Source organism: Meles meles, chromosome 2, assembly GCF_922984935.1.
Source record: "Meles meles chromosome 2, mMelMel3.1 paternal haplotype, whole genome shotgun sequence".
NCBI lineage: Eukaryota > Metazoa > Chordata > Mammalia > Carnivora > Mustelidae > Meles > Meles meles.
Genome location: NC_060067.1, coordinates 46,781,741 through 46,795,386, shown reverse-complemented (window position 1 = coordinate 46,795,386; position 13,646 = coordinate 46,781,741).

Genomic DNA, 13,646 nt, shown 5'->3' with positions numbered 1-13,646 from the left:
AAAATATCCAGGAAAATCTAATTTCTGAACCATAGAATACATATTTAGAATTACTTATATCTTGATTAGCACAAAACTTCTTACAGGAGCAATAGGCAATGAGTGAATATTTGTTTAGAATGGTGAGATAAGACAATTTTGATGCCATACAATCATAAATATGCTTTATAATTATAAATTTTAAATATAAAAATAATAATGAAATAAGATTTAAACTTCTTCATAATACTATCATTTTATTTTTATTCAGAAATTTAGCATTTTCCTAGAAGATAAAGTTCTTTGTTCTAGTTTTGAAATTAAGAACTTTGTGATTTATATATTACCTGAATGTAGAGGTGAGTTCCTTTAAAGTTTGTCCATCATGTATATAAAATCTCTTTGGTTTAGGAAGCAGAAAACAAGGCCAAATGTTTCAAAAAATAACCATATTTTTTTGGGGGGGGTGGGGGGAAATAGCTAAATTCAAAGTTTGGAGCTGAAAATCCAGTAAATTGAGAATTCAGTGGGCTTGTTCTGGGCCTAACAGCACATTAGACAAGACCAAAAATTGATCTGAAAGAGGAACAACCAAATGGTCAAATAGAAAAATGTTTAAGATTAGAGTCCCAGTAAAGAAAGAGAGTGAAGGAGGGACTTTTTTTGTTTGTTTGGTTCAAGTTTTTATTCACATTCCTGTTAGTGGACAAATAGTGTAATACTAGTTTCAGGTATAGAATTTGGTGACTCATCATTTACATATAAAGAAGAGACACTTATTTTTTATTTATTTTTTCTTTTAGATTTTATTTATTTGAGAGTGAGGGAAAGAGAGCATGAGCAAGGGGTGGGAAGATGGAGAAACAGACTCCCTATTGATCAGGGAGTCTGATCCAGGACTTGATCCCAGAACCCTGGGATCATGATCTGACCCAAAGGCAGATGCTTAACCAACTGAGCCACCCAGGTTCCCCAAGGAGGGCCATTTACAAGAAATACTGACAAATCAAAATGAAAATGAGATACTACCTCACACCTGTCAGAATGGCTAAAATTCACAACACAGGAAATAACAGGTGTTGGTGAGAATCCAGAGAAAGAGCAACTTTCTTACACTGTTGATGGGACTAATGCAGCAACTCTGGAGAAGAGCATGGAGTTTCCTCAAAAAGTTAAAAATAGAACTACCAGATGACCCAGCAGCTCCATAACTAGGTATTTACCCAAAGGATACAAAAATACTGATCCAAAGGTTTACATACACCCTGATGTTTATAGCATTATCAATGATAGCCAAATTACTGAGAGAGTCCAAAGGTCCATAAAATAATGAATTGATAAAGAAGATGTGGTATAGGGATGCCTGGATGGCCCGGTCAGTTAAGTGTCTGCCTTCGGCTCGGGTCATGATCCCAGGATCCTGGGATCGAGTCCCACCTTGGGATCCTTGCTCAGCGGGGACCATGCTTCTCCCTCTGCCTGCTGCTCCTCCTGTTTGTGCTCTCTCTCTCTCTCTCTCTTTGACAAATAAATGAATAAAATAGTTTTAAAAAGATGTGGTATAGATATACAATGGAATATTACTCAGCCATCAAAAATGAAATCTTACCATTTGCAATGATGTGGATGAAACTAGAGGATATTATGCTTAGCAAACTAAGTCAGTCAAAGAAAGACAAATACCATATGATTTCACTCATATGCGGAATTTAAGAAACAAAATAGATGAACATAGGGGAAAGAAAAAAAAAGAAAGAGAGAGAGAGAGAAGGCAGCAGGCTTATAATTAAGAGAGATTCTGAACTATAGAGAACAAACCAAGGGTTGCTGGAGAGGAGGTGCTAAATGGGTGATAGGGATTAAGGAGGGAACTTTTGATGAACACGTGGTGTTATATGTAAGTGATGAATCGCTAAATTTTACACCTGAAACTATATGTTAACTAGTTGGAATTTAAATAAAAACTTGAAGCAGGAAACTTAAAATCAAATATACTGACAAAAATTTTTCAAAGCTGATTAAACTTTCAGCTTCATGTTCAAGATTATTTATACTATGTAAGATAAATACAAAGAAAACATACCATAACATAGTATAATAAAAGCGATAACCTGGAGCACCTGAATGGTGCTGTCAGTTAAGCATCAGACTCCTGGTTTTGGCTCAGGTCATGATCTCAGGGCCATGAGATCAAACCCTACATTGGGCTCCATGCTTAGCCAGAGTCTGCATAAGTCTTTCTCTTCCTATCCCTACTCATGCTCCCTCTGTCTCTCTCTCTCTCTCTCTCAAATAAATAAATAAATAAATAAATCTTAAAATTTAAAAAAAAAAAAAGAAAAAAGTTATAGCCATTCTCCTAAGGGTGGAGAAAAAAGAAAAAAGAAAAATTTTTAAAAATAGCCAGAAAAAAAAAACCACTGACTACTTTTAAAAGCACAGTAATACACTGACAGAAGAATTAAAATAAACAGTAGAGGCCAGTAGAAAATAGAATGACTCCATCAAGAAGCTACAGGAAAAGAAAATTAAAAAATAGTTGCTGCCAACTCAGAATCCTACCCCAAAATAAATTCTTCAGAAGCACTATAATTAAAACATTTTTAGAAAAAGGAAAGAATTTGGTACCACCACTTAAGGAAATTATTTTATTTATGAAAAAGAAAGTAAAGCCAGATGAAAACTCAAAGAGGTAGGAATGAAAAAGGAAAAAAAAATCTGACTTGAATATTCATTAAAGGTAATATTGGCTATATAAAAATAACAATAATAATATTGTGTGGGTCTATAACATATATATGTTATTATATGTATTTGTTTCATTATATATATATTTATTGCATGTACATTATTATATATATATTTTATTGCATTAAAGTAGCAAGGTAAGTTGAGCTAAAATGTTTTAATGAGAAGTATTTAAATTATTAATTTATATTAAACTTTTGATAAGTAAAGAATTTTGTTATAATGTCTGTGATGGCCATTAAAATAATAATTAATAAGAAATAATAAAAGCATAATTTATTAAGGAGAGAAATAAATGAGCATATTCATGTATAAGCCAAAGTTTTCCAAAGAAGCAGAAAAAAAAAACAGATTATAGATATAGGTAGGTATACATATAGATATAGATCTGCCTTCCTCCTCTATTATAGAAGAGAGCAGGCGTGTGAAAGAGAGACGTTGTCATTTATAGATTACAGATCACAGAGAACTGGCTTTTGTCATGATGCTGAGAAACCATACAATCTGCTATCTGTGAACTGGAGACAAGCAGAAAAGTCAATGATACAGTTCTGGTCTGAGTTCAAAAGCTTGAGAATCAGGGAAACGATTGGTGTACTTCCCAGTCTGAGTGCAGGATAAGACTGAATCTCAGATCAAGCACTGAGGTAGAATGTGAATTCACTGTTTTTGTTCTATCCAGGCCCTCAACTGTTTGGATAACACTCATCCACTTTGGGGACAGCAATTTGCTTTACTTGGTCCACTGATTCAAATACAAATCTCTTCCTGAAACACCCTGTTGAAAACACCCAAAAATATTGTTTAACTTGATATTTGGACATCCTGTGACTCAGTGAAGTTGGCCCATAAAAGTAACCATCACAATTTTTAACTGAAAGAAACTATGATGGTGATACTGGGAAAGATCATTGAGTGAGGGTGATGAGGAGAGCAAAGCAGTGTCCAAAAGGATGGAACTTGATTTCCTTAGTTTAGAGAAACTATGGTTGTGTGTTGATCTCCTTTTTATGAAAATTCTTTTTAAATATTTTGTTCTGCTTCTGCCAACATGAGTTTTCAGAAGTGAATTGCATAGGTCTTGGTCTGGTCATGGCATCCTTGAGAGATTTCAAGTCACTTACAGGAGATTATTGGAGTGCTCTGTATCTTCTTTTATTTTATTAGTGCTTTGGATAGTTATCTCTTTTATTTTTTCTCGTGTCTTTAAATACATAAATCCATTGTGAAATGGATTTCAGAATGTGAAATTCTAGAATTGTGAAAGACAGAGAAGGGGTGAATATAAGACATGGTTTTTACCTACAGCGTCTTCCAGGTTTGTTGCTTGATATAATGTATGCAGACTTATGACATGTAATAAACTGTGTACATTTGTGCATTTCTGTTTGAATGGTTAATTTATAGAAGCCTTTGGAAAAGATGTTGACACTATGGAAAATGAACTTTAACTGGACTTCTAACCACTAGAAATGGTAACTTCATTTTTAACACACATTCCCTTAAGAAAACAATTATAATTTTGAAATATAAAACATGCATTCTATTATGATGAATACAGATTTATAATAGAAATGGTGTTAAAATCACCTAAATGCCTAACTTTACTTGAATACTTAGTGTTTCAATAAAATATTACGAAGTCTTTTAATGTGATTTTTAAAATATGGTATAATAATATGAAAATGCTTATGTTAGGTGAAATTAAGAAAGCAGCATATGAAATTTCCCAGGTGGTATTGTCATAGCTATGTACATATTGTATGAGAGTAGAAGAAAAATCAACACACAATAGTGTCTTCATATAGGCATTCTTAAAATGGTTGATTTTATTTCTCTTTCTGCTGTTTAGTATTTTATGTTTATTATCCTTTTATGGAAAAATGTACAGCAAGTTATTCAACCTTAAATCCTCCTAGGAGAAACACAGATTAAAAAATGTATTTAGACATTTTGACAAATGAATAAAAATCAGGGCTCTGATGTGAGGTCTTGTTTTGAACCTGACTTCTCACTTCAAACACTCTGAGACTTAGGGAATATTATTTTACATGCTGAATGTTAAGTTTCCTCATCTAAAAATGCTTGTTAGAATAATGTCTAATTTATAGGATTGTTGAAAGAACCAAATGGGATAATGTATGTAAAGCCCAGAGCACAGTATAAAATTGCCTCAAAACAAAAACCTGGCAGTAATGTAACCAATGATGTTAATAAATATTCATAATTATGCTTCTAACTGGATGAAAAACATAAATTCCCTGAATCCAATTTGTAACTTATAGAAAAACAAATATGTAATTTCTTATATATTAGACCTAATGAAAAGTGAATAAACAAAGGGGCAAACAGTATTGGAAAACCTAAGGATCCATCTTGGTTTAAAAAATGAATAATGGAAAAATAGTAAGTGAAAATAACTCAAAGTTTTCCATTCTAGGTCAGGTAAGCAACTACAATGTGTTCTACCATGAAATGTTGCTCAAAAAAACCATACAACAGTTCTATTCCATAGATTTCTAATCCTGCAGGTACTTTTGAGAACTGGCTTAAGAATTCCAAGTAGAGGGGCACCTGGGTGGCTCTGCCTTCGGCTCAGGGCATGATCTCAGGGTCCTGGGATCGAGCTCCACATCGGGCTTTCTGCTCAGCGGGAGCCTGCTTTCCCTTCCTCTCTCTCTACCTGCCTCACTGCCTATTTGTGCTCTCTCTGTCTCTCTGTTAAATAAATAAATATATTTAAAAAAAAAGAATTCCAAGTAGAATTCAATAGAGAAATGCAAGTTCTTTGAACTATATGTTTAAAGTTGTAGCTCCATATCTGGTCATTTAAACATTTATGCTTTAGAAAGAGTCCTTTGATCTGATTATGACTTTATCTGATTATGCCTACATGGATAAAATCTTTTATAAACCATTGAAGTTGGTTCATGGCTCTTCCCTTACTGAGCAAAGAGTACCTCAAGGGGAAGAGGGTGGTACCTAAGGGAGATGGTCAGGTGAACTGAACAGAAATCCAAGAATCCAGACAGAGCAACCTAACTCTATTTGTTGTTAAAATTGAACTTTCATGTAAGAATTTCCTTTGAAGGGATGTTCTTGTATCAAAATTGCTTTAAAACTACAATTTAAACCAATGGTCCCCACTCTGTGCATTAGGGACACTAGGAAGCAGACTGATTTCTAGGAGTTTGAAACCCATGAACACACTAAGGGTTGCCTGAAGACTAAAAGATAACTCATGTCGTCTACATATGTGTAATATATTTTTAAAAAATTATTGAGATATAACTGACAAAATAAGATACTTAAAGTGTACATGTAATGATTTGATATACATACACATAGTGAAAAATCTTCTTACATCTGGAGAGTTTACACATCTGCCACTATACATATGTGTGTCTATATATATGAATATATTTGTCAAATATCTCTAGATGATACTATTTAATAAAACATTTATTTATATAGATTTTGGTAAATAGATATTTTATAACTAACTGTAAGAAAGCATAACTATTGTAAAAGTTGTAAAATATATTTTCTTAAATTTTACTTATGTATTTGACAGAGAGAGAGATCACAAGTAGGCAGAGAAGCAGGCAGAGAGAGAACGGGAAGCATGCTCCCCACTGAGCAGAGGGCCTGATGTGGGGCTCAATTCCAGGACCTTGAGATAATGACATGAGCCAAAAGCAGAGGCTTAACCCACTGAGCTGCCCAGGCACCCCATGTAAAACAATTTTTTTGTAAGGAAGATCATATATATACGATCTTATGTATATCATATATATATATATATATAATTTTATATATAATTATATATATATTATTGAGAGTCAACTATTCCAAAATAAGTATATATTTTTAAATTAAATTTTTTTTTTAGTGTTACAAGATTCATTGTTTATGTACTACACTCAGTGCTCCATGCAGTATGTGCCTTCCTTAATACCTACCACCAGGCTCACCAATCCCTCCACTCCTCTCTGCTCTAAAACCCTGTTTGTTTCTCAGAGTCCAGTCTCTCATGCTTCACCTCCCCCTCAAATTTTCCCCTATTCACTTTTCCTTTCCTTCTCTTAATGTCCTCCATGTTATTCCTTATGCTCTACAAGTAAATGAAACCATATGGTAATTGACTTTCTTCGCTTGACTTACTTCACTCAGCATAATCTCCTCCAGTCCTGTCCATGTTGATACAGAAGTTGGGTATTCTTCCTTTCTGATGGCTGAGAAATATTCCATTATATATATGAACCTCATCTTCTTTACCCATTCATCTGTTGGAAGGGCATCTTGGCTCTTTCTACAGTTTGGTGATTGTGGTCATTGCTGCTATGAACATTGGGGTACAAATAGCCCTTCTTTTCATTACATCTCTATCTTTGGGGTAAATACCCAGTAGTGCAATTGCAAGGTCATAAGGTAGCTCTATTTTTAATTCCTTGAGGAATCTCCACACTGTTTTCCAAAGTGGCTGCACCAACTTTCACTTCCACCAACAGTGTAAGGAGGTTCCCCTTTCTCCACATACTCTCCAACATTTGTTGTTTCCTGTCTTGTTAATCTTTGCTATTCTAACTGGTGTAAGGTGGTATCTCAATGTGGTTTTTATTTCAATTTCCCTGATGGCTAATGATGATGAATACTTTTTCATGTGTTTTGCTATCCATTTGTATGTCTTCTTTGGAAAAGTGTCTGATCAAGTCTTCTGTCCACTTTTTGACATGATTATCTTTTTTTGGAGTGTTGAATTTGAGGAGGTTTTTTTTTGCTTTTTGTTTTGTTTTGTTTTGTTTTGTTTTGTTTTTAATAGGTCTTGGATATCAGCCCTTTGCTTGTAGTGTCATTTGCAAATATCTCTTTCTATTCTGTGTATGGAACCAGAAAAGACCCCAAATCGCTAAGGAAATTTTGAAAAAGAAAAGCAAAGGTGGGGGCATCACATTGCTTGACTTCAAGCTTTATTACAAAGCTATGATCACCAAGACAGCATGATACTAGCACAAAAACAGACACATAGACCAGTGGAACAGAGTGAAGAGCCCACATATAGATCGTCAGCTCTATGGTCAAATAATCTTTGACAAAGCAGGAAAAATATCCAGTGGAAAAAAGACAGTCTGTTCAATAAATGGTGTTGGGAAAATTGAACCCTATGTATAGAAGAATGAAACTTGACCATTCTTTTACACCATATACAAAGATAAACTCAAAATGAATGAAAGACCTCAATGTGAGACAGGAATCAATCAAAATCCTAGAGGAAAACATAGGCAGTAACCTCTTCGACATAGGCAGTAACCTCTTAAACACCGGCCACAGCAGCCTCTTTCAAAACACGTCTCCAAAATCAATATATTCTAATATGTTTTTATCTGAAGATGGTCTTTTTTTATTATTGATAATGCTATTTTATTTTGGTCATAGGGAGAGGGCAGAGTTGGGATGTCTGTAAGTGATACAGCTGGAAGAAGGAATGGCAATTCTCTAGTTGCCAGGTTTCAAATTATTGACTTACATTAGTACATATTCCTACTCACCCTCCCTTTTCTAATACATGCACAAAACCACACATATATTTATGCACCAAACTCTCCCATGAATTTCAGTATCTATCAATGTGTCCCAAGGTCATAAATATATTAAACAATGAAGAGACGTTTTTAGAAAATGTGGATGAAGGAGTACCAAACTAGTTAGAAAACTTAAAGTATTAAAAAAAATTAATTGGATGAAAAGAGAATAAAGGAAGAACTTCTGACCTGATTTGGTCTATAACTTAAGTTATGAAAAATGGACACTGAGACAGGGACCAAATGAAAAGTTAGTCTTTTTATCCAGAAGGCTCACTTCCACTCTCTTGCCAGTCAATACTTTCTCAAGGACTTGGTCTTCTATGCACTTTACTGCAGTCTTTTTTCATCTGACTTAAATCATAATCTGGGACATAGCTTCTAAGGTAATAGTTAAATCCCATATTTAAGACTATGAAAAGTTTTTCGGCATTGGTTAATCCCTCACAAATCTACAGCAGGATGCATTAAAAATGAGACAAATGGCTAAAACAATCTCTTAGCCTTGAGTTCATTCTAAATGTACATGTTTTATGATCCAGCTTTTAGGAAATATAGCCAGGGGACATTTCCTTGGCATTCTAAGAGCTTGCAGTCAGAGACGCAATCAAGCCAGTTTCTCTCTGGTGGATAATTTGAAGATATGAAACTTGATGGTAGACTATAGTAACACACCTTTGTTTTTCTGCCTGGCATAGTTATTTTAAAACCAACAACCGTGCCCAATATTTTGTTTAGCAGGGAAATTTAGAAGGTCCATCCTTCATTAGTGTCAATACTAGAAGTCCTCATAACTCCTAGCTTTTTAAAAATTAAGAATATGAAAGATATTTGGTTGTTTTTTCTAAGTTTTAAAATTTCAACCTGGATATACCTTGGGCACTTTTGTTAAAAAGCATACTTTAAGCAAAATAAATAGTTTTAACTCACATTTCCAAAAAAAAAAAAAAAAAAACCCTCTGTAAAAAAGTTCCATTAAAAAAAAAATTTCAAGTAGTTCTTTTAAGGTGACTCAATAAAAAACATTAGAAAATGAAATAATGAGAATTTATAATAGATGAAAAATGCCCCTAATTGATATACTAATTAATCATACCAGTTCACAATGTAAAATACTTTATTTTTCTTTCAGAAAAACAATTATTTTATCAACCATAATTTCTGTTCTTTTATCTAATTATAACTCATCAGCAAAATATGCTTATTTCTAAGTCAGCTGAAATTTAAAAAATTGGAAAATATGTTTGAAAAAGAACTGGCATCCAGAGGTAAACACATTTGATGGCTCTGTGAAAATAATTGACTTATTATGCTCAATTTTTTTCAAATTATTAGTTTTTTTTTTTTTTGTTTTTTTTTTTTTTTTTTTTTTAGTTGTGCACTCTGGTACTTCAACAGACACTGAAAATAATTACTATATATCTGTCCTTAAGAAGAGTTAGTTCTTTGTAAGAAACATCTTTTTTTATCTCTACTTTCTTATGCATGTAAAATATTAAATACCTATATACTATTTACTGAAATTCAGAAAGAAAGCAGAGAATAAGATAGACTATATTCATTTCCCATTGCAGCTATAATGATTCACTACAAACACAGTGACTGAAAAAACACATGAATTTACGTTTTTATATTTCTGGAGTTTAGAAGTCTAAAATGGATCTTTTGAGACTAAATTCAAGGTGTCAACAGGGTGAAGTCTCTGCAAGAGAATCTGTTTTCTTTGTTGTTGTTGCTGTTATTGTTGTTTTGTGTTTTCCATATCCTAAAAGAGCCTGTATTTCTTGACTGGGGAGCCAGATTCAGCAATCACATTCCTCAGACTTCTGCTTTTATTGTCACATCTCCTTCCCTGACTCTGTGTCTCTCCCCTCCTTTCACTTATAATAACCCCTGATTACACTGATGCAGCTCAGCTAATATAGAGTAACATATATTTCAAAATCCTGGACTTAATCAATCCACAACATTTACTTTTCCTGTTAAGGTAACTATTCACAAGTCTTGGCAATTAGAACATCGGCATATTTTGGCTCAGGTCATAATCCCAGGGTCCTGGGATCGGGCCCCACATTGGGCTCTCTGCGCTCAGCAGAGAGCCTGTTTCCCCCTCTCTCTCTGTCTGTTGCTCTGCCTACTTGTGGTCTCTCTCTGTCAAATGAATAAAAAAAAAAAAAAAAAAAGAACATCGGCATATTTGGGGAGGGCCATTATTTTGCCTACAAAGTGATAGAAAAAAAATTTTGAGAAACAGCTGAAAACATCTAAAATTTCATTAAGAACATTAATCTTCACCGCCCCCCAGAAACTTAACAAAGTCCAAGGAGGATAAATACAAAGAGATCTGTATCTAGACATTGTAAGGGCCTACTTAGCCAGAGGGAGCCGTTTTATTGTTTATGCAGTAAACTTAGATTGACCCTGCCCCTCCCAGAGGAACTTACTTATAAGCAAGTCTGGGAAACCAGTCCCAGGTAGCAAAGCCCAGATACAATGATGGGTCAGGCCAGGTGGAGACATCCAATCAGTGGGGCACACATACTGTCTCCCTAGCTACCAAGAAGAGTGGGCCCTGCTTTTGGGTGCCAATTCTGACCAAGGTGATAGGCTAGTTCAAATATCTACTAGGGTAAATTGTAATTCAATTGGCCACCCGTGTGTGACCTAGCATGACTATGCAGCTTTCTCTGTGTGTTACAATCTCATTGGCTACCTGTGTGTGGCCAGGCCCAACCACATGGCCTTTGCTCTATAAAAGTTAGGCTATGAGGCTGGGAGAGTTTGCCTCTTTGTAAGAGACGGCCCAGGCTGGTTGGTTTGATTCTCAATGCTTGGCACAAAATAAAGCTTTGTTTGACTTTTGCTTAGCATCAATCTTGCTCCTTTGATCATGGACCCATTATTGGGGGACCTAACAGGCATCCCACTATGAAAATGCTGAAAGACAAAGACAGAAAGCTTGAAAGGAATGAGAGAAGACTAATCAGACTGGATTTGTTTATTTATTTTCTTTTTCTTTATTTTTTAAAAAAGATTTATTTATTCATTTTAAAGATAAAGAGAGCACATAAGCAGGGGGAGAGGCCAAGGAATCTCAAACAGACTCCCTGTTGAACATGGAGCCCAGAGAGGGGCTCCATCTCACTATCCTGAGATCATGACCTGAACTGAAATCAAGAGTAAGCTGTTTAACCAACTGAACCACCCAGGTGACCCTATGAGATTGGATTAAAAAAAGAAAAAGAAAAAGAAAATTTCTGGATGCCTGGGTGGCTCAGTCTGTTGTCTGCCTTCAGCTCAGGTCATGATCTGAGTCCCACATCAGGGACTTAGCAGGGAGACTGCTTCTCCCTCTGCCTGCAGTTCCCCCTGCTTGTGCTCTCTCTTTCTGTCTCTCTCTGACAAAAAAATCAATAAAATCTTAAAAATAAAAGTTCCAACTGTATTCTGTCTTCAGGAGACACACCTTATATTCAAAGAAATAAGTTTAAAGTAAAACAAAATAAAACAAAAAGACAGAAAAAGATGTAACATATAAACAGCAGACATTAGAAAGTTAGACTGGCTATACTAATTTAAAAGAGAATAGGTTTCAAAGAAAGCAATGTTGCTAGAAATAAGGAGGGACATTTGATAATGATAAAAATTTAATCCCTCAGGTAGCTATAGCAATTATAAGCATGTATCACTTAACACCACAGTCCCAAAATATATGAAACAAAAACTGAAAAACCTGAAGAAAGAAATAGGCAATTCAACAATAGCAGAGACTTCAATATTCAGTTCTCAATTATGTAGAGAAACATGGACAGAAATGATAATAAGATAAGATCTCAATAACATTAATCAGTATCCTAACAGATTTATAGAACACTCCATCCAACAAAGACTTGATATATATTTTTGCAAGTGTACATCAATCTTCTGTAAGTTACACTGTATGTAAGACCACCTTTTTCATAAAATAAATTTATTAAAATTATACTTAGTGTGTCCTATCAACAAAATGAAATGAAATTTAGAAATCAATACAGAAAATGGGAAATGAACAAATATGTGGAAATAAACAATTTATGAATAAATAACCATTGAGTTAAATTATAAATTGCTAAGGAAATTAAAAATTACCTTGAGATGAGTTAAAAATACAGATGTGTATAAGGGAAACAAAATAAGGCAGCGCTTAGTTGGAAATTCATAACTATAAGGTCTGCACTAAAATCGTCTTAAATAACAAGTTTTCACCATAATTCACTGGGGGGAGAAAGGTAGAGAAAATTAAATCTAAAGCAAGCAGAAGAAAAGAAATTATCAAGGTTGGAGCAGAAATCATTTAAATTAGAGAAAAGAAAAACAATGATGAATACTGACAAAACCAAAGTTGATTAGAATGGTTTTAAATAGAAGTGGCAAGTTAATTCTATTCACAACAGTTGGTTGAAAATATGGGGCAGCTATATTGCATTTGTGCAGTGTCTTCTTTTTCCGAAACAAAACATGTGAAGGGTAAAATGTTTATCATAGCGCTCATCTTAAAGATGAGAAGACTGAGATTTGGGCAAATTAATATACTGAAGTTCCTTAAAGAATATATCTAGGTTCTAATATTCATTTAACATGATTTTAACTATTATGTATTTCTACATAAAAATCTATGCAGATTAAATTCATTGGTGCTCTTTCATTTATATGCCTCTAATCTTAATGTTTCACTCTGACTTTCATAACTTTTTTAATGGAAAACTAAAAGCTGGGGTCAGAAAAGTTGAAAAGGAGTATGGTGATTTGCATTTAATTGCAAATAAGTGTCTTATACTGATAGATGATCAATTAATAGCTAAGCGGTCAATCATTCCTTTTCCTCTTGAGATATAATTGATATATATAATTGATATATAATTGAGATATAATTGTATAATTGAGATACAATTGATATATAATTGATATATATAATTGATATATAATTGAGATATAATTGCAGGTGTACTAGGCAAAGATTCAGTATTTGTATGCACTGCAAAATGATTAGCACAATAAGTATAGTTTCCATCCATCTCCACACAAAGTTATAATTTTTTCTTATGTTGAGAACTTTTAAGGTTTACTTTTTAAGCAACTTTCAAATATGCAATACCAGATTATTGACTATAGTCACTGTGTTATACATTAAATCCCATGACCTACTAATTTTATAACGGGAAGTTTGTTTCTTTTGACTCCCTTTACCCACCCCAACCTCCCTCTCTTCTGGCACCACCAATTTGTTCTTTGTATCTAATGAGTTTTGTTTTGTTATGTTTAGTTTGTTCATTAGTTTGTTTAGATTCCACATATAAG